Here is a 22,112-nt window from a genome sequence, read left to right as displayed (position 1 = left end):
CGTTGTAGGTGACCTCGTTGAAGACCTTGCAGGCAGTTGCATTTGGAATTTTCGAGAATAGGGTCGACCACCTTTAGCGTTCTGGAGTGCATATCTTATCTCCTGTTACAGTTGAAAAATCGATACGGTGCATCCCTGTTGTGACGGTCCTGCCTGCCGACCTTCCGCCTCCAACGCATGAATGGAAGTCCTCAAGTTTCGGCTAGCATCATCCAGACAGAGACCTGTGGATTGCGACCTGAGATGGCCGGCACAGGTGTGAGCTCTCCGAAAAACAGCGCGCTCGAGACGAGTCGCAGGAGTACGAAGTCTGGGGCGGCACAGCGAGGCCACGTCTGCCCTCCTTCCTGGGTATCGGATCAACAGAGCAGCGGGTCAGGTTCACGTCGACTGATGACGTAACTTTGAGCCGTGCATTAGGCGCAGCGCATTCGGATTTGTGTTGAACTTCACTGGTGAAAGGCGCCACCGCCGCCCCCCTTCCCTCCCCCCTTTGTTCTTTGCTTCGACGCTTGTTTTTTGTGTTGCATATTTTTTTCCATACAAGTCTGTTAGGGTTCCACGCGGGTTTACAGTTTCCTGCTCAATTTATTTCTGAACAACTGACTCACTGACTAACTCGTTGTAGCTATACGTAAAAAAAAAAAATACTAAATTAAAAAAAAAATATAAAGAACCGGGCCGACACCATTTCCATTTCATTCCGGACAAAATGCATCTAATTCCATTTCCAATCCATTCCTCTCAACGTTGCCGCCATTCCATTCCCATTCCATATCGGGGTCGCGAAAATGTGGAATGATTCCGGAATCATTTGAACTCCGGATTGACGATTCCGCAACAAATGTATTAAGGCAGCTACTTCTCTAATTACCGAAGGCCTTCTTACTTTAGGAATTTTTTCAACAAGAATGTTACTTCAGCCATCACAGTGAACTCGACTGAGCACCTATTGGACTCGGATGCTGCATTAGCGTTCGACGTGAACTGGAACTCATTCGTGTGCTTTACGGCGAAAAAAAATGTTACAGTCGTGTTGCTTCATGGGGTTTTGCAAAGGGTCTGTTGTGTCATACGTATAGGAAGTGTGTTTCTATATAACAATGCATCAACACATACTATTAAACTAGTTGCTCAGATGCGCATTTGTGTGTGCAATTAACAAGTTACAGCAATAATTATTTCTTACAATTGTAATTTTTATTTTCGGTAGCAGGGACCGTTTTGTGCTCATTGATGTCTGAGTGCTTTTATGTTATTATAATGTGTGTAGTTTTAAGTATCCTCTCTGCAATGCCTACAGAGGCACTTGTAGGGAATAAATTAATTAACAACATTTTCATATCACTGAAGTTGGTTTTCGTATGCGTCCCACAATGCAGCCAGTCTGGTACATGTCCCATTATTAATGTTGAGGGATCAGAGATGCGAGTGTCCTCAAAATGTCCAGAAACGTGCGGTGAACACAATTCCTTGCGTATACACTGAACGCGTAAAGGCGAGCAGAAATTGTTTATTTGGTTAGTGTATCAAATATGTTTATTTCCACCTGATTACATAATTATTGGTTCTTTGCAAATGGTTCCATAACAAGTTCTTTCAGCGACAGTCTCGTGTCAGGTGTTCAGTCGTAGTACCTGTGCTCCATGTTGTTGGATGACGCTGCTGGCACGTCGGTGGTCAGTCTGGTCAAGTGGCAACTTTTACCGACTGATGCTGACTTGTAATCATACGTCATGTGCGGCCACTGACATCTGGTGCACTAAATCTGCAGGGCTGGCTTGTAATCCGCAAATTATCCTGGTAGTTTTCTGCGTGAATGCAGCAAGCTCGGGCATGTATTGCTTCCATGACTGTGCCTTTTGCTATACTGTTGACTTGATGGCCGGCAACAATGTTTCTTCGCTATCCAAGCCATTTCACTTCCGTTTTGTAATGGGGATATCTTCTGCATCCCGCGACCACCGCAACTTGTGTAAGTCTTGTTTTGCAAAGTGAAGTCGAATGATGCTTAATGTCCACTTTTGAGAGCAACCAACCATTCGACTTCTTTAAGTCACTCAGCGCCATTCTCCCTCAAAGATAGAAATTCTGTGCTTCGTGGCGCGGACACAGATAATTGGTGTAAGCGAATTATTAGGTATTGTCCTTAGACGACAACCGACACCAAATCAACTGTCCTTGCATTGCCGCTCACCTGCTTTGTCGTACTTACCTCTCGCCGAAGGAATGGGGAACTGGAGCTTCGGGGTCATGTCCACACCAGGGACAAAGGCCGCCGAAGATAGTCCTCAATGTCCCGCGGAACCTTCTCGAGACGTGGTCGAGGGTCGTTCGGCACGAACCCTCGCAGGCCAATTCATTGGTACGCGCAGCTCTGGTAGACATGGTCAGTGGTAGCAGAGGCTCATGCAGTGGTAGCAGAGCCGTCTTCGGTCGGCCATTCGCAACACATTCGTATTTGGCGGTGTACTTTATTCAGCGCGGACCTACAGTGGTTCTTCCCGATGTCGGGAATGCTTCGGCGTTGGAGTGTCTCGAATTTTCATTGAATAGTAACGGGTAGCCGGTGGTGGATGTCGTTACATTGTGGCATAAGTCGCCCTCGGTTCGTCAGATGCCGCTTCGCTCGAAGAAGTTTTTATGTGAAGTGAATGTTGAACTTGTTCCGAAACAATCTCGGCAATTAAAATAAAGGCCGGGCAACTGATGGCAGGAAGTAGCTTCCTGATCTCCTCCCGGAAAACGTCGTGGATGATGTCGCGGATGCCTGGGAGGCTGGCGTCGAAGTTGTAGCTGGACGACTCAAGCGTCAAAACGCTGGAGAGCTGTTGATAGTGACAGGCTCGAGCCTGTAGTGTACATTCAATGTTGGAAGCCTCGGTAAAATAAGCCCTTCGACTGTTGTTGGGGAGTTGCGGACAAGACTGGCCGAAGGTGTTGTCCCTTACATGAGGGACATGGGATTCTTAGCTTCTTGTCTTCTGTAGCATCAGGGTCGGAGTGGGCGCTCGATCAAGCGCAAAACCTCGTCCACGAGGGAGGTGACGCTCTCATTTGGACAGTGTCCTGGACAGAATCGGGAATTCGGCTCCCTCTCGTCAATGTTGGCTCATGAACGTCACTTCGGCGCGATCTTGCATACTTCCCACGACGTTAAGAAGGATTCGTGCTTTTCAAACCAGTGCCTGGCGGTTTCTTCCGCAAGGAGTCTAGGTTCTACAGGAGCTGGTTGTCTGTCCACCCACTGGGGCGGGAAACACGGTCATATTGTTCAATCAAGCCCTCGACGTCTTCATACACCTGGCGTGAAAGGGCGGCGGAGTGTAAGGTGCGACAGGCATGCAAACAATGGTGCGAGCGGACGCCGTTGGCTGCTACAGGTTTGTCATTGTTAGCTTAGTCAGCTTCGGTTTTTCTGGCAAAAGACCGAATTGTGGTGGTTCTTGCTGGTAGCATCGACTGGCTCGAATTTCAGGTTCTTCGTGGTGTATTTTCAAGGTTCGTCCTTGCGGTACTCGCTCTTCTCGCGGTTTTTCTGCCGGGCTCGGGATAGGACTTGGTTCACGGCTCCCCGGGGGTTCAAGACGCGGGATAATCCGCCACCCGTGTCCCGTTAGTGGGCAACTGCACTGAGGAGCCGTCAGGGTGCACACAGAGTGAAGGGCTACGGGTAAAGTTCCCAGCACCTCCACGGGAACTTACGATGACAGCTGAGCGTGGCCTGAAACTTTCCAGAATTGTAAATAGTGTTAGAAGATAAGACTTGAGCAAGCACCCGTGACAATATAAAAAAACTGACAGAAGAGAATCCATCCTGACCATTAAAGAAGCTGCATTGCTTTGGTGGCATTCCATCCTCTTCTTCGGGGTTCGGCGACTGCCATGGACGAACTGAACTGAAATGGATGGCGGACCAGTTTTCTGGTAAAGAGCCGCTGCAGACTGTCGTAGCAAAGTGGCGTGAACGGGTGGACTGGGTAGGTAATACACGCGATGAAATGTCCACACAGCTTGCAATTCGCGTAATGAGTGTTGATGAAACTTTTGTGTCGACAAAACGTGCGACAGACCGGCGGAATCAATACCAACTGCAACACCTGTGCTCTGTGAAAGTACACGTTTACGCCAGAACAATTTAGGAAGCAGCACAGCATCACCTAAAGCACGGCACAGGAGCTAGCAGCTTGAAGGCCGCTCTGCGGTGCGCCGCACATCTGTGCTCCGTGAAAATGCACGTCTACGCCGGAACAATTTGGGAAGCAGCACAGCATCACTTAGCACGGCGCGGGAACTACCAGCTTCAAGGCAGAGCTCCGGTGCGCCGCACAACCAAAGTGAGTCTTCGGTCATTTGAACGAAGCGGCACCATGATTGCACACTGCCAAGCACGACACACGCAATTTCCGTCGCTAAATTGTGTATCAAAATATATTGCACACGCTTCACTGCAGACCTCGAAGATTCCGGTGGTCAACGAGAGCACAGAAACGTCACCTTAAATTTTATCCCAGCGGTATCCGAATCAATCCGAGGTCCGAGCAACGTAGGTCAGATTGTCTCTTCCGTGGCAATATCCCAGTCGGTCATCAGCGAAATGAACACCGTTCCTCTGTATTTTCACGTTATACCTACGTCAAACACCACGCTGAACTCTGAACTCGCTTTCGACCGGCCTCATATGACGACTTCCGCGTCTGAAATCAACTCGCCGAGTCGAGCGACAACCAACAAAGCATCCGACAAGCTCCGGCCCAGCTGGGGCCAGCCGCTGGATGGGCGCTGCCATCTTCCCTGTGACGTCACGTTTTTGGCTTGGTCACGTGACAAGTGGTCAAATTTGTGTACAAGGGCAGCGGCCTTGTAGGGGTCACTTTCGGGGGCAGACCGGAACCCCGGTTTATCGCTCTAAGCCCCTCTACTTCGTTGTGGCTGCACCAGCTGTCCATTGACAAGACGATATAACTCTACCAAAAATATGGCCGCCAGTGGCCGCATTCGCGGAGCGGGCAAACGCGATCCTGCAATTGTCATAGAGATCAGTGAGCTAGCCACGTCGCGAAAGTTAGGCCTTATTTTCATACGTGCCAAGTCTTAGACGGCCTTTTCATATAACCTCGCATTTCAACTTTTAGAAATTAGTATTTATTGGGAGCTAGAGATGTTCCCCTCAAAGCGCACAAAAGAAAAAACACACCGGGCATCTTAAACAATCTCTTTGAGCGATCACATGTGGGCAAATACAGGAGACGCTCCCAGCCGAATGCAGCTGATGGAGTTCCCGGTTCGGCCAATAGGGGCGCCGCGTCGCTGGCTTTTTTCTCGTAGGTCCATCCAAAGAGCAGATTCGTTGGTCTACCCAACTGTTTCACACCAGACTGTTTGGCCGCTGTGCTTTTAAGCGCTGGCGTCGTGTATATCATCATCGCTACCGAAACCGAAGCACTCTGGACTCTACCGACTAATCACCAACTTTCAGTGTGAGGGCACAAACGACCGCTTTCTCTCCTTTTTGTTTGTTTGCACTCGACACTCCAAGCTTTCAAACCGTTCCGTGCGTGTTGAAATCGAAAGTTTAGATTTTACGGAGTACGGATCGCTGCGCGGCTGCGCACAGAAAATGATTAGAGGGATTAAAGACGTCTCTACAGGGTGAAACAAGGAGACGGCAGGCTCTTTAAAGTGACCGGAACCTATCGCGCTACGACTTCGTGCAGCGTTGCCCACAGATGGTGCATTTTTTTTTTTTTTAAATTTGCGAAGAGCAAACTTACCTGAGAAAAAAGTAAAGAAAGAAAAAGGCTTGGCTGCTATGGAAACGCCGCGACGCCACCGGTCTGCAAACTACACGGCGCCGTTTCGCACGGGAGACAAGAGATGGCGCAACAAACGCCGCCAACGAACGAGCACACGGCGCCGAGAGCAGGCCTTTTTAGTAGACGATCTTTTCCACTCAAAAGCTGCGCGCGTTCCGCAGGCGGCAACAGTTGCAGAAACAAAAAAGAGAGGCGCGGTAACAACAAGGAACTGCAGTTCCTTTCTGCAAAAGGGCCGGCTCTCGGCGTCGTCTGCTCGTTCGTTGGCGGCAGTTGGCGTCGCGACCGCTTGCACCATCTCTTGTCTCCCGTGCGAAACGGCGCCGTGTTGTTTGCAGACCGGTGGCGTCGCTTCATTTCCATAAAAGCTAAGCCTTTTTCTTTCTTTACTTTTTCCTCAGGTAAATTCGCTCTTTGAAAATTTTACGAAAAAAATGCACCATCTGCGGGCAACGCTGCACAAACTCGTAGCGCGATAGGTTAAGAAACCGAATTTTCCGGTCGATTTAAAGAGACTGCCGTCTCCTTGTTTCACCCTGTAGTTTGACAGAGATTCTGCCGAGTCAGTTCCGTGCCTCATGACCGCGTATTACTAAGTCTACTGCGTGGCGAAGTGGTGTAACAGTTCTTAAAAACAAAAAAACTCGGAGTGCTCATTCTTCTGGTTCCAACAGACAGGTGAGCCTCTATATCAAACCTTTTAGGGGCGAAGCTCCTTAGGGGCTAGCCATGTCCGTATGTCCGTCCGATGTCCGGCGTAGGATGCTCGTGTAGGGAGAGAAAAAAACGCATCTTTACGTGGTGAATGATGTTGATTGGGGCGAAGCTCTGGTGGTGCTTGTCTGCTTAGACGGTGAGCCGCAGCATGCCGAGCCTTTCGTTCGTTTTCATCCATGTCAGAAAGAGAATATGTAGTATGGAACGTGGTTATATACGAATTTGGGCATTTCACCGCAGCGTGACAAGGATGAAAACGAACGAGAGGCTCGGCATGCTGCGGCTCAGCGTCTACGCAGACAAGCACCACCAGAGCTTCGCCCCAATCAACATCATTCACCACGTGAAAATGCGTTTTTTTTGTTTTGTTTTTTTTTTGCTTTTTTTTTTGTCAGCGTTCGAAACTAGAAGCATTGAAATATATTATCTTTCTATTACAGCATCGAAATAGATTGCGTATGCAAATTGCCAGGACTTCGGAAGCCTGCCGATGAGCAAGCTGCGCCAGCATCGTTTATGCAGTGAGCACGCCGGCGCTACCGCGTTTGCAAGCTGTATGATGATTCGTTTGCGGAAAAACGAGCGCCCCACCGTTCTTGTTACGAATCTGTTGCTGCAAGGACTGGTTCCTCCATGTGAGTTCCAGTCAGAGTAATCTTCAGTTAATTTGACAGCTTCGTGTTTATCTTAGGATACAGTACCTAAAAGCACCTACAGTCAGATATATAGTCCCTCCAAAACATTAGTTTCTTTTTTCTTCTTTGCGTTGTCAATTAGCGAGTTTGTTTATGGTTTGATAATCAATTATTCTTGTGCACCTCGTCTCCAACCCTGCCTTAATTAACTTAAAATGCAAGCCTTTTGCGTTATTTCAGAGTCGATTTGTTTGATTGGGTATAAGCGTTTTTGTTTGTAGGAGTTGTTTATAAAGCCACTTAAATCGATGATAAGTGCTGTTCTGTTTGTTTGTATATTAAAGTAATTAATTTCGTTTTACATATTTGACAACGTTTGCAGCGTTTACTGCCTACCGCAGATCTTGGTTCCCCTTGGAGGGCGGTGGACTGCCAACGGAGTTCGTAAATACTTGCTTGAAATACCGCAACTCATTTGAATGGTGTTCAATAAAAAAATAGATTTAAATGAACGGGCTGTTTTTGTTTTATTGCCCTGGTAATGTCACGCGAAGCGCACCGCAGCTCGTCTGCTGGACTGGTGCCGTGCTGGCCGCTCGCAGCGGCTAGTACGGCACCGGTCCAACAGACAAAAAACGTGCGCGGCAAAAAAAAAAAAGGGGGAGGGGGACGGGAAGGCGAAAAGGGTACACGGCGCACGCCCACGCCAACGAGAGTGGTGGCGCCATCTGGCCGTCTTTCTAAATCGATATACTTCAGTCTCACACCGTACGTAGTTCCCGTTTCTGCCACTGGCGCCTTCTGGCGCTAGTTTCTCCTTGCCACGGTGGAGGCTACAGCTCCACTCGGTGGACGCTCCTGCGAAAAGGAAGTTTTTAACTTTTTATACCGGTCGCGCCATCTGGAGCACGACTGCAAATTTATTGCCAGGTGAAGTGCTGGAAGCTCTGGAAGATGGCAGCGCTAGAGCACTATATAGCTCCTACGGAGCAGAGTAGCGCCATCGTTTGATCCGCGTGTTTCGCCGACATACTGACAGAGCAGCTTGGCGCGAGTCACGTGGTACTCAGGGTTCCAGGGGGCGGCCCGCCCTATGGGAGAATACATGGAGATCAACACAACACGGCTGATTAAAAAATAAACGCCAAGTTCACACTGTTAGAAACAACCCAGGCAGCACCGAGTTCGGGCCAAAACTTGGCTTGCGTCTGGCAGTTTAGGGCATTAAAAAGCCCGAAGAAGCCAAAGTAGTGCCAAACCTGACCTCCCTTGGCAACAGTCTGGGTATCTTGACCCTAATTCGCCAAACAAGTGCCAAACTTAGGCTTCGCTGCCGGGTAGTTCGGTTATTATCTGGCATCTTCGGGCCTAAATCGCCTAACAAATGCCAGATTTAGGCTTACTGCCCGTTAGTTCGGCAGATCTTTGGCATTTTTGGGCCAAAATCGCCAAACTAATGCCAAAGTTAGGCTTCACTTTTTGATAGTTCGGCTATCACCTGGCACATTCGGGCCAAAATCGCCACAGATGTGCCAGAGTTAGGCTTACTACCTTGTAGTTCGGCGGAGCTTTGGCATTTTTGAGCCAAAATCGCCAAACTAATGCCAAAGTTAGGCTTCACTTTTTGACAGTTCGGCTGTCACCAGGCACATTCGGGCCAAAATCGCCACAGATGTGCCAGAGTTAGGCTTACTACCTTGTAGTTCGGCAGAGCTTTGGCATTTTCGGGCCAAAATCGCCAAACTAATGCCAAAGTTAGGCTTCACTTTTTGACAGTTCGGCTGTCACCTAGCACATTCGGACCAAAATCGCCACAGATGTGCCAGAGTTAGGCTTACTACCTTGTAGTTCGGCTGAGATCTGGCATCTTTGGGCCCAAGTCGCCAAGCGAGTGCCCAAGTTAGGCTTCGCTTCCCGATAGTTTGGCTGTGATCTGGCAGCGACGGGCCAAAGGTGCCAAACAAGTGCCAGAACTAGGCTTACTGCCTTGGAGTTCGGCTGATGAGGTATTTGATGTACGCGGGTGGTCTTCATCTTAATTAAATAGAAATCAAGTTTTATTCGGCTGGCAACTTTATCTTATTTTGGTTGTCTCTTGATTTCTGCAGTCCAAAGGTTGGCTGAATGTTTTGACGCGGCTGGAGCAGGCTTTGCAAACGCAAATTGTGCCAGATGTTTTACTCGCGCGTAGGTACACAAGCCAATATCGGGACGCGCCGTGAGACTGGTTCGACATTATGGCGCGTTCACACCGGCGACGCGATCTAGTCGCGCCATAACTTTCATCGCAAAAGCGACCATCGCGGGCAAAAAGTGACGGGTTTTGAGCAGTCGCTTGCTGACCCGACGTTTTGCGATGCACTCTAGTCGCGGTGAGGCCGAGCCAACCAACGGCGTTCGGAGCGAGAGTTTTTGAGACGCGACTCGCCAACGAAGGCATTGGACTCGCTCATCGCGCACGCCAAATTGACCAACTAATAACTTTTTTTTTTTTTTTTGCGATGCGATTTAGTTGGATCGCGCGACTGCTATCTTCGGTGTGAATCCGCCTTTACAGAAAGTGCTGTGCGCACGTCTCAACAAGATATATCATTATTGAGGGGTGTCCAAACAGGACACTACAAAACGCACAACTCCTACAAATCGTGAAAATTGAAGTGGACGCGCCCGCTTCAAGCCCGCTTCAATTTTCACGATTTGTCGGAGTCGTGTCCTGTTTGGACACCCCTTTAGGCGGCGCATTGCAAAAGCGAGCGTGGCTCTGTGTGTGTCTTGCATCGTGATTGAGCACTGTCAAATCCTAGCGATAACAAAGTGCGGAAACGACCGTGGCTCTATGGCGCGGTTCCCGCATCACACTTGGGGGATGAAAATGAAATCCCGGAAATTGTACTATTTTAGCGTGTTGATACTTTTTAAACATTAAAAAGTGGAGACACAAAAGGGACGATAAAGACAGGACAATCTTTGAACTTTAAAGGCCGCTGTACAAACGGGACGTTCTGCAGAAAAAAACCTTCTGTCCCGAAGCTGGGGGACGGGGAGGGAAAGGTCAAATGTTGGATGAAAAGAGGTTTAGAGAATGGGATTAGCCTCGGGGCGAGCCATCCTCTCGAGAGGGAGTGGGGACGGAACAAAGCTGCCGTGGGGTTCCGGCTAAAAGGTGGAAGAAAGTTAAGCTTGTCAAACGGCGACCTCGGATCCGAGGACGGGCACGCCAGAGAATTTGAAAATAGCTGCTTGATTAGCCGGACGACCCAGTGCGGTCTACTGGTTCTAGAATGTGACTCGGAAGAAGAAAACTCGTTTTGGTCGAAAACTCTAAAAGCATTCTGGACGTGAACTCTTGCCACAAATAAAAATAACACATGCATGAAAAACTGCGAAGGCACCTAAGCTTTCGCCTATGATGTGGGAATGCGTGAGCATTACAGGCAGAGTTATGTTGGCGCAACTTGCAATAAAGAAAGAAAAAAAAAGTTATGTTGGCGCAACGGATAGCGCGCTAGTTTCACGATCAAGAGGGCCTAGCTTCGAAACCGGGCAGGGGATGGGTTTTTTTCTCGTGTTATTTTTTTTTCGTTTTTTTTTTTGTTTGGTCACGTGACAAGAAAAATCACATGAACAGAATTTTTTTTTGGCCAAGTTACCAGAGGTTTTTTTTCTAATTTCTCCTTTTCTTCAGTCTTTCTTTCTTTCTTTTTCCTTTTTTTCGGTTTACGGTTCCTATCGCAAAGCACTATGCACCTATTTCGCGTTACATTGGCGTTAGCCAAATCGTTTTATTTATGGCAGGGAATTCTGCCGTACGTACGTATCTTACGTTACTATTACCAACCCTGGATTTCGTCCGGCAACCGGTTTGGGAATGACGACGCCAAATTTGTGTTATAATTTCTTTGAGGTCTAAGGCCTCGTTATCCGTCGGTCTCTAAGATTAGCTCTTCAAGTATCTTTTGGGAAAGGGTTGACGACAGGCATTTTTAAGGAGCACGTGTGTCGACCAGAGTGAACATTGCTGAAGCGCCTCTAGTGTGATTTTGGCCGTAAATAACTGGAGGCCCCGGGCAAACCAACCCAATGGAGAAAAGTATCTACCTTTCTGGTTTCATAGAGGTTATGAAAGTCAAAAGGCACGAATCCTACCGGCTGGCAAACGCAATCGTGTTGATAATAGCGCATAGGAGTTTGTATGACTCTCTCTGGCGGCGCGCAGAGGGTAAATGCACGGAGGTAATATATGCTTTTGCCCAGTCACCTCGCGAACGGTTGGGTATTGGCTGCAGAGATCCATTTCGCGTTGTTTTATTACGGGATTATATCTTGATTTCTTTGTTCCTAGTTTCACAGACGGAACGAAATCGCTTTTGTCGTGTGGTGTCACGGCGGGAAGACAGAAATCAATCAGAGTACCGAAATTAGACGCTTGTGCTCGTTCTATAGCGCTTCTAAAAACCGTGCGATCACGGCTGTGTATCGTCAACATTGCATAAACTGCCGTTACTTGTACTCGTATTGCATCGTGAGGGAACGACTATGACTGGGTAAACAGAAATAGGGAGAATGGGTGCGTGTGATTTGTTGAAGTTCGAATCAACAAATCGAGCTTCAACGAATGCGATAGTATTGCATTCACTCAACCAGCTATATGAGTTTTCAGATCCTTCCAAGTATGCGATTCGTGTTCTGCCAGTGGTACCTCAGTTAGATTAAAAAACAAAATCCACGTTAAAAAAAAAAAAAAAAAAATTACGGTGACTCGAGTTGCTCCCGCGCCGAATCATGTCTCACGTAAGCGTAATTTTGGGTTCGATGCACGACGAGGGGTCTTCAAATATAAAAATATTTTGATTACGATTATTTGCGGCGCTAAAAGTTTGAAAGCCAAGCAGTGAAGACGATGGTGTTCTTATAGATATTTTATACATTTTATTTTACACTGTTTGAATACGCTGCCGTCGTTATGTCCTTGAATTATTGGCTAGCTTGTGGCGGACAGGGAAGTCTTGCAGGACCATTGTGATAGGACCTACACTAAACCTGCCGCGCTTCGAAAAATGTTAGTCCAATGCATACCAGCTTGTTCAAGGCGGGCGAAGCGTTACGCATCCGGCAAAGCGCATTAAATCGCTGCCCGCGACGTTTTTTTTCTTTTTTATTTTTATTAATTTATTTATTTATTTATTTATTATTATTTTTTTTTTTTGTGCAGCGAGATAATCTTTAGTCAAGCAGCACGCCCCCTCTACGGCCGGTTATGCCGGATTAACGGAGGCGTCTCCTAATCCATTCTCCGCGTTGGCCCCTCGGGGGAGGGCGGTGAAGGGAGGAAAGGAGGGCAGGAGAGGAGGAAACGCAAAAAAAAAGTGGAAAGAGCGAACTTTATTTTCGGCTTCAACCTCGAAACCCGCCCGCTCCGTGGGAGTACCGGAAAGAGAAATCTTGGCGGAAGGAGAGGAAGCGAAGGAAGTGTACGCGATCCCCCTGTCCTGCGGGACCAGGTACATCGGGCAAACGGGGCGATGCCTCAATGACCGACTCCGAGAACATCAAATGAACCCCGAAAGAGCTGCTTCGGAGTCCAAGCACCCGATCGTCATTCACGGGAGAAAATGTCCCGGTTGCGCTCCTAATTTATGTAATAACAAAAACGGCTTGACATAACAAAAATAACAATTTAATTAAACATTGCGCCTCCAATGCGGGAGGCATCTTCAGTAGAGCACAGAGCGAGTGAGAGTCGCACAAAAAAGTTCGGCTATTTAGGCATAAAGTTTGTGTACACGTCCGGCAGGGGGCCACGGTTCTTGTTTACCAGCGATGAATCACTTCCGCGTTTGTCGTTCTGGATGAACCAAGATTCCAGCAGCTTCCTCGGTTCCCACCTTTTATTCCCCTCCAAGGTCGATGCCTTGTCAATGTCAAATTGGTGTCCTGACGTCCATGCGGGTCGACGAGTTCGGACTTGAAGCCGAACGCTGACAGGCTAGGCAAGGCGACAAGGTCACCGGCAGAAGCGGCCTTACCTTTTATGCGTTGTTGATGCCCCTTCGACCTCGCCTTTTGCAAATCCTCCCCACCTCGTTTTGCGTCTTCGTGTGGCTGTCAGCGAGCTCGACAGCCGCTTTAAGCAAATCAAAAGGATGAAGCGAAACGCGTGACTCAGCGTGACCTCTTTACATAGGACGCGTAGGACAAAAACGTTTGGACGAAAATTTGTCACGTGACTTTCTCTGTCACGCTGATGGGATCTCCGGGGCTGTCGTTTTCGCCGTTTGCCTAGTTATAGAAATAAGCAGGCCACGTAGGTCCGGTTTTCGAACTGGGCTCTTCAGTGTTCTGTTGCTTTCGTGCCTTGCAGACGCGGCCGTGTTTTTTCGTCGTAAACGGTCGGAATACGTCCATGCCAATTTTTCGGTAACAGTCATTTTTTGCACCGGAGTTCGTGGAATACTTGTGATGTGTTTGTTGGACATGCTTCGACAAAAACTGCTCTTCGCCGACGACGAGACGTCAGTTGAATGTGCGCAACCTTCTTCCTCGAATGTGTTTGTGGGGTGCCTGAGTTGGATTATGCATCTATCAAGGATTACATGATATCACTCTTTTATTAGTAAGTGCACTGCCAGCATGATTCTGATAGTCGTCCTGCTTTCCTTTCATTCTCCGCGGTTTTACGTGTGATGAGTTTTGCTTGGCATGAGGACAATGTTAATTGTATTTCATAATTTGCTTTTCGTTTTACAGAGAAGTGTGACCTTGTAAATATGTTGAGAATACACTGTGTGTAATGATAGTTGTTTAATAAACTTCTGGGAGCGATCGAAAACAATTTGTTTGTCCGTATAAGTGATTGGATATGCAACAAATGACATGCAACGTACACATACTTGCACGACGTTCGGCCAATACGAAGCAGACACATCGTAGGGTTTTCGCACAATATTACGTGAACGCTAGGCCGGGGCGAAACAGCTGTACGGCATTGCCTGCCGGGTATCAAACGGTGGTGCAAAACTGGACAGTTGAGCGATATTGGAACCGACTTTCGGCCGGCACTGGCACGATACTGCAAAGTATTGCCGTGATGCTTGGGAACGGAGGTGATGACATGTTACTATCGTGCTTCCAACGCTTATTTATTTTATTTCTCTTCTGGGACGCGTAAAAGAGCACTTCTGTGACACACCAGAGATATTCGAAACTTGGGCTGGCCTCTCGGCTTTCTTTACCACTTTTGGCACTTACTTGGCACTTCAGTGGGTAGCCAGGAAAGAACCAAACTTCGGCATGCCCCGAATCGACAAATTAAGATTTACTGCGGCAGTTATGGCTCAAGTCTGGCACTTACTTTGGCACAACTGTGGCGGACCAGAGAAAAGCCAAACTCGGCGAGGCTGAAATACCGAAATTAGGCGTTGCTTTGGTAGTTATGGCTCAAGTATGGCACACTTCGGCACTCCTGTGGCGTATCAGAGAAACGCCAAATTTTGGCGTGTCCGAAATACCCAAATTAGGCGTAGCTCTGGCAGTTATGGCTGAATTATTGCATCAACTTTGGCGCTCCTCTGGCGGACCAGAGAAACGCCGAACCTTAGCACGTCCCAAATACCGAAATGAGGCGTTGCTCTGGCGGCTGTGGCTGAAGTATGGCACCAACTTTGGCGCTCCTCTGGCGGACCAGAGAAACGCCAAACCTTGGCACGTCCCAAATACCGAAATTAGGCGTTGCTCTAGCAGTTATGGCTGAAGTATGGCACCAACTTTGGCGCTCCTCCGGCGGACCAGAGAAACGCCAAACCTTGGCATGCCCCGAATTCCCAGTTTAGGTTTTACTATGGCAGTTATGGCTCAAATCTGGCACCAACTTTAGCGCTCCTCTGGCGGACCAGAGCAACGCCACACTTTGGCATGTCGAAAATACCCAAATTGGGCATCGCTCTGGCAGTTATAGCTCTAGTATTGCACTACTTCGGCAATCCTGTGGCGGACCCGAGAAAAGCCAAACTTTGGCACGTCCCAAATACCGAAATTAGGCGTTGCTCTGGCAGTTATGGCTGAAGTATGGCACCAACTTTGGCGCTCCTCTGGCGGACCAGAGAAACGCCAAACCTTGGCACGTCCCAAATACCGAAATTAGGCGTTGCTCTGGCAGTTATGGCTGAAGTATGGCACCAACTTTGGCGCTCCTCTGGCAGACCAGAGAAATGCCAAACCTTGGCACGCCCCGAATTCCCAGATTAGGATTTACTATGGCAGTTATGGCTCAAGTATGGCTCCAACTTTGGCACTCCTCTGGCGTACCGGGGAAGAGCCAAACTTTGGCATGCCATAGGATCGCCCAACTAAGGCTATAGTTAGGCACCGTACTTTGGCACTGATGAATGCCATGGTGCAAAAACCTAACTGCACCAAAGTTGGGCCCTTATGTTTCCCAGACCTTTGCCCAAGTTGGGCATTCCTCTGGCGTGCTACCTGGGAAGTCTGTCTTGAAGTTGGTAAAGCACTAAACACTTTATCAAAGTTTCAATTATATTGGATGCGTGTGAACATTTTGAGAAGGCAATTTCCATGGCAATGGCGTTTGAAGCAGACGATTGTTTTACGCTGCGGAAATAGACTTTGTGGATTGGCCGGAGCGGGTCACGTGAACGGTGTGACGTCGCCCCGTCGTCTGCTGCCAAATGCTGCTCAGGCAATAAAAAAAAATTACGTCATTACATCGCGCACAACTTAGCGAAAATTATTGTAAACTGTTCCTTTATTATGTCAAAAACTATTGTCGTTCTGTACATCCCCAAAATAATCAAAAAGCAGCTATTTTCTCGAGTTCCCCATGCATTCGTGGCCGGAGTTGGAGCCCCCGGGTGTTCGTCGCTAGTCGCCGAGAGATGGCGTTCTAGATAGCGCTACTCTGCACCGACCAGTGTTGAACAAAATACTCGTTAAAAGTATTTAAGTTAAGTTACTAAATACCGCCTTCGTAAAGTATTTCAAATACTACTCCGTAATCCGCCACAGGACAACGAACTATGCAGACAAGGCGATTCAAATTCAAAACACGTGACCGTCATGTGAACGGAGCGCAGCACCCTCTCTTGGATGCAGCATGAACCCTGTGTGACATCACGTGAGTGCCCTCTGTCGGACGCAGTTCGAGCCCTGTGACATCACACGTGAGACGCCCTGAGCGCCGCAATTCAAGTCCTATAGCGCCCTCTGTCGGACGAAGCTCGGACCCTGTGACATCACGTGGTTGTTATCAGATGATGACCACAGCTGTCAACACACACACGAACAACTAAGACGACTGAAGCGGTCTCAGAAGCAATGTGCTCGTAGCTCAGGGGGTGGAGTGTCGCGCTGGTGTGCCCCAGGTAGAGAGGTAGCTCTACCTCGGGCACACCCGTTTGCTCTACTGACGTCTAACCCCTGGTTAGCTCAGTTGGTAGAGCGCTCCACTTGTAATGGAGAGGTCCCGGGTTCGATACCCCGACCAGGCGGATTTTTTCGGTCGCTCACCAGTCACCTAGCTGTGTTTGGAGATTTATGTTTGTCCTTTGTCCCTCTTGTTCCCCTTCTCCAGGGATTACTTTCGTCATTCTTGTCCAGCTCGCTTGCACCTTTGCATTTAATTGCATTATAATTATAACTTTAAATTGCAAGCTTCACCCTTGTTGGTGTTCGACTGGTGGCAGCTGATAAAACCCGTTTGCTCTACTGACGTGTAACCCCTGGTTAGCTCAGTTGGTAGAGAGCTCCACTTGTAATGGAGAAGTCCCGGGTGCGATACCCGGACCAGGCGGATTTTTTCGGTCCCTCACCAGTCTTAGCTGTGTTTGGAGATTTATGTTTGTCCTTTGTCCCTCTTGTTCCCGTTCTCCAGGGATTACTTTCGTCGATTTCCAGCCAGCCCCGGAGCCTTTTAATCGAATAAAAGGGGCGTTTACCGCGCAGCAATTCAAATTCAAAAGATGTGACCATCATGTGACCGGAGCGCAGCACCCTCTGCTGGACGCAGCGCGAACCCTGTGTGACATCACGTGAGCGCCCTCTGTCGGACGCAGCTCGAACCCTCTGACGTTACACGTAAGACGCCTTCAGCACCGCAGTTCAAGTCCTATAGCACCCTCTGTTGGACGAAGCTCGGACCCTGTGACATCACGTGGTTGTTATCAGATGATGGCCACAGCTGTCAACACACACACGAACAACTAAGACGACTTCAGCAGTCTCGGAAGCAATGTGCTCGTAGCTCGGGGGGTAGAGTGTCGGGCTGGTGTGTCCGAGGTAGAGAGCTCGATTCTCAGCCGGCCGCGGAGCCTTTTTAATCGACTAAAATGCATTTACCACCCAGCGATTCAAATTCAAAACACGTGACCGTCATGTGACCGGAGCGCAGCGCCCTCGGTTGGACGCAGCTCAAACCCTGTGACATCACACGTGAGACGCCCTGAGCGCCGCAATTCAAGTCCTATAGCGCCCTCTGTCGAACGAAGCTCGGACCCTGTGACAAGAGAGGGAAGAGGCCCCTTCCCTCTCTTGTTTCACTTAATGTCTTCTAAATTTATTACGAAATCGAATAATATACAAATTATTAATATAAGTCGATCTGTTCCGTAACTACAGCGAATATAAAGGTGCTTGTCTTCGGTGGTGCTTGTCTTCGTTGGTTTTAAGGTACCTCTCTCTCCCGTGCGGTAGCGCTCGCTGTCCACGAAATGCGAAGTCGTCGGCCGGATCGGCACAGTGCAAGGTGTTCTTCCGCGGCCGTATTCCGCGCCCGTATCCTGTTTTATTCTGCACGCCGAGGCGTCAGTGCGCGTGTCTCGCTTTTGCTGGTTCTCGGTGGGTAGGTCTCCGTGTTCTCGCACCTGGCAAATTCACCTTGGAGCTATGGGTCGAAGACGACCGCCCTGTGACAGGTCCGTCAATACGTTGTGCTTGTTTGCACTTTTTTTTTTCTTTTAGAAACGGGCTTGTTTTTTCCGCAAAGTTTTATTTTATCGTTATCTTTCACACAAACGTCCTTCGGCCTTGGGGTCGTGGAAATCGGGGATGAAACGTCCACTGAGTAGATCGGTCTTTGCCTCATTTTTATTTTTCACGGACGTCCTGTGACCTCCGTACGGTTTGTGGTCACCGCAATCTAACGCGGGGAAAAACGGGTAGCCTGCTCTGGTAGTCAGGGTATTCCGAGGGGAGGGTGATAACTCGCTGTTCTTCTGGAAATTCACACATTGCCCAAAAAGGTGACATTGGTAATGATTAGGGTATGCTTTTCCGGTGTTTATTTTTGAGCAAAAATCGGTGCTTGTTTTTCGGTGCTTATTTTTTGAACACCAGTGTATTATGGTTCAACGTCTCCTGATAACGCTAAATAGCGTTGATAACCGAAGAAAAATGCGATTGGACAAGAAAATTTCAAATTTCCAGTTCTATTCACATATCTCATAAGCTCTTCTCGTGGGAGCATCTATCCCGACGAAAAATGCCTCAGTCATTGAGCTGTGAAGGCATACGCAGTGTACAATCTTTCGGCCTAGAGAGGTATTATGCACGCTCGAACGCGCTTCACAGCCCAGTAAACGAAGTTGGTGACACCCAGAAGGCAAGTTTTTCAATGGTTTGTAGTAGGCAAAAAAAAAACAAATAACAATGAATGCATATCAGTTCTCCAAACGAAGAGGCGCGTTTCTAAGGTCAATGGTTCCGGACGGCACTAATGTTGGCGTTGTGTTCCAAGAACCACACCGACCTCTGAATAAGCACTGGAAGGGTGGAGGATCGACGAGATGAAACGTTTCACAAACTTCTACAGAGGAGGCAGTAGATGTTAAGGTAGGTTGTTTTCCCCGACCTCGATGGACCACCTTGAAGTTGCCGTCGAAAACCGGGGAATCGTGGATGAAGCTAGTTGCTGGAGGGCTGGTTGCGTCGGTGGTGATACAGAGGCGATCGACAACTCGGAGGGTTAACGAGATGAACGAAACTTTACTTCGACAAAAAAAAAAAAGAATCAAACAATTAGATAAAATACAAGTGCAAACTGTAATAAACTGCCGCGCACGGCTTACAGAGTGCACACACGCCTCGGCGTCGGATGGTCCTACCACGCACGGTAAGGACGGCGACTACCTTGTAGCCGCGAGGACGAAGACGCTGTCGCGCACGACAGGTAACGCGGCGCACCGCGGGAGCTGAACGTCAGTGGGGTCGCTCACGAGCCCCTTCCAAAACTGAAAGATTTTCCTGTCCGGCCAGGGTCTAAATCAGCGTGCCAGAACTTGTTTAGACCAATCAGGGTTCGACCCTGGTCTCATGGGCTAGAGGGACCAAACTGCGACGCCTTCACACGAGGCACTTCCGACCACTCGGGTGAGAGGTCATTGCTCCGTGGGTGAACCAAAAGCCAAGCCTTGGTTCTCAGAAGCCGAGGATAAAATACGACTCATGGCTTTCCTATCTGCCACAGAAGATACATATTCGCGAACGGTGAGAACCACCAAGACATGTCGGCTGGGGCACGTCAATGCCACCGCTGAAGGCCGTTGGCAACAAAGTTAAAAGAAAGACACGCCAGGCATATACAGAATATAGGGGGAGCGCCTGGTCTACGGGCGTTACGGAAGAGTTCCGTGACGCCCATAGACGGCCTGGCGACCGGCGACGTGTTAATGTCTCGGCCGTGGGTCCCCGCCAAACCCTTGCGCACGCTGTAAGATAACACTCTTCAGGTGAGGACAGCGCGCTCCTCGCGACGTGCCCGATAAAGTTCGCTCTTCACTCTCTCTCACTATGGTTTCAAGCGGCGCCGGCAGGTGACTCGTCGACCTGTGGGCACGTAAAATACGGCTTGTGCCGCCTCATTTACCACATGCGCAGAGCTCCAGCCTCCAGCGAGGTTGTCGCACGTGCAGAAAGACCGCGGTGTACCGGGGTGTCATGGCAACGAGATAATTTTTTTCGCTCTCACACAGTTTCACCGTTTGGCCGCCGGCGACACTGTCAGCCTCGGGCACGGTGGCAGCGTAATGATGCATCTTTTTGGATGCCCGTCGAACGAACACTATCTGATTCCTCGCGCCGCGCGTTCGGCCCCGCCGTGTCCTCACCTAAAGAGTGTATCTTACACCGTGCCCTTGCGTCTGGCCCGCGTCTCAGGGTCAATGGGTAGACGCACGCGGCGCTGAGACAGCAGCCTCTTGTTGGCAAGTTAAGTGTTTTCACGTGGGTTCGAAAACCGGGGTTCCGCATGAAATGCAACGAAGAGGACGACATGGCCGCGGCCATTTCCCCGATACCGGGAAAAGCTCATAAACAAGCAGACTTCCAACTTGTAACGGCACGGGACCCCTTGAAACGCGACACTCGACTCCCAAAGCGCCTCCCCATTCCCGACCAAAGCGCCGTCAGGCGGCTGAACAAAACAGAGCTGGGCAGGCCGTCAAGTCAGTCGGAAAAAAGTAATAAATAAAAGCGACCACCTTTACAGAGGCGTTTCGAAGAAACTAGCCGTCGCTAGGGCGGGAACAGTCACCGACTGGAGTGTTTTGGTTTTACCCAGGCCGAATATTTCCAACCACCGGAGTATTTCGATTGCAACCAAATTAGTATTTTCGTCACCGGTGGATGTTTATCAACTCAGAATAATAAAGTTTGTCCTGAAAATTATGTTTTTTTTTTTCTTGGTGATTAGAGGTGATTTGTTGAGTTCAATACTTCGCATTATCGAAATAACAAACATCGAAATGCTGAACACCGGATAGTGAAGTTGCTAAAAAGCCAAAGCGCCGGAAGGCAACCCTGAACTGCAACAATATTTATTTACTTCGACATCGAAACGTATTTCTGTAAGGGAAACTGCAATAGGGTAAGAAAGAAGGGAGAATGGAAGTTCCGGAAAGGGAAAGGTAGTTCGGAAGAATAGAGTGAGGAGAATAGGGAGTTTCAGCAGATCGTTTCCGCGTCATCTGCTCTGAGACCTTGAACTACGCAGAAAAGGCTGGAGGCGTGCATGCTCAGTTGCGGCGCCTTCTTTGGGGATACCGATACGGAGGAGAAAAACGGCCTGCTAAATCTTGCTGTCTTCAAAGCTGACTGGTGACGTCACGCAGAGGAAACGGCGGCCAAACGTTCCAGGCGTGGCAAATCAACCCCCTTTCGAGATACGCTCATGAAGGTGGTGCTTATGCTATGTTTGCGGCGACGCATAGCAAACGCCTCAACGATCGAGATTCCTATAAACCCTTACCTACGCAAATGATAATCTACAACGCGGCCAAAAGAGATGTCTTGGGCACCCCGATAAGTCGTTTTAGTTCACACTGCGTATTATCGGTTTCCCGAAGTTAGCACAAATAATTTCAAAGTGCGGAGTTTCTGTGTGGCTAAAAGAAAACGAAGCACCCTAAATATTCCATAGCTTCGCTTAGTGAAGTGGCCTACTAATCCTTGGGGTCTCGTGCCTGTTCTGAAAACGGGCACAAAAAGAAAAAGAGCTCTTGAACGTTTTTGCTTAGACCTGAGGGACACACCCGACCCCTTTCGTAACAAGAGTCGATACAAATTTCTACCTCGTTTCACTAGGAAGAGCGAAGAGAAAAAAAATGCCTCCCCTCTCACCCCGCACGTCGTCTGCTCCGCCAAGTGAGCTGTACCTAGCATCCGGCTGGCGTTCAAACTCGGTTTAAAATCGCGTCATTTTGGAAATTTCAAGCACAACTATGCGGATTTTGATGTGTAATGTGTAATGCTATGCTCGATAAAAACGACAAACCGAGCCTTATTGCAATGCTACTTGCGTGTGAATAAAAAAAAGGGAGGAAGAACTGTGTCAGAGTGGCTGGTCGCTCCGGTGAAAAGTAAATCCGGTTGCTGTAGCTATTTCACTATACGAAATTCGTACCGGTGTAGGTCTTTAGCGACAATGAGTGAAAGTCTG

The sequence above is a fragment of the Ixodes scapularis genome, unplaced genomic scaffold (genome assembly GCF_016920785.2).
Source record: "Ixodes scapularis isolate PalLabHiFi unplaced genomic scaffold, ASM1692078v2 PGA_scaffold20__3_contigs__length_1032517, whole genome shotgun sequence".
NCBI lineage: Eukaryota > Metazoa > Arthropoda > Arachnida > Ixodida > Ixodidae > Ixodes > Ixodes scapularis.
The sequence above is the reverse complement of the archived record's forward strand: the minus strand, read 5'-3'. Positions refer to the sequence as shown.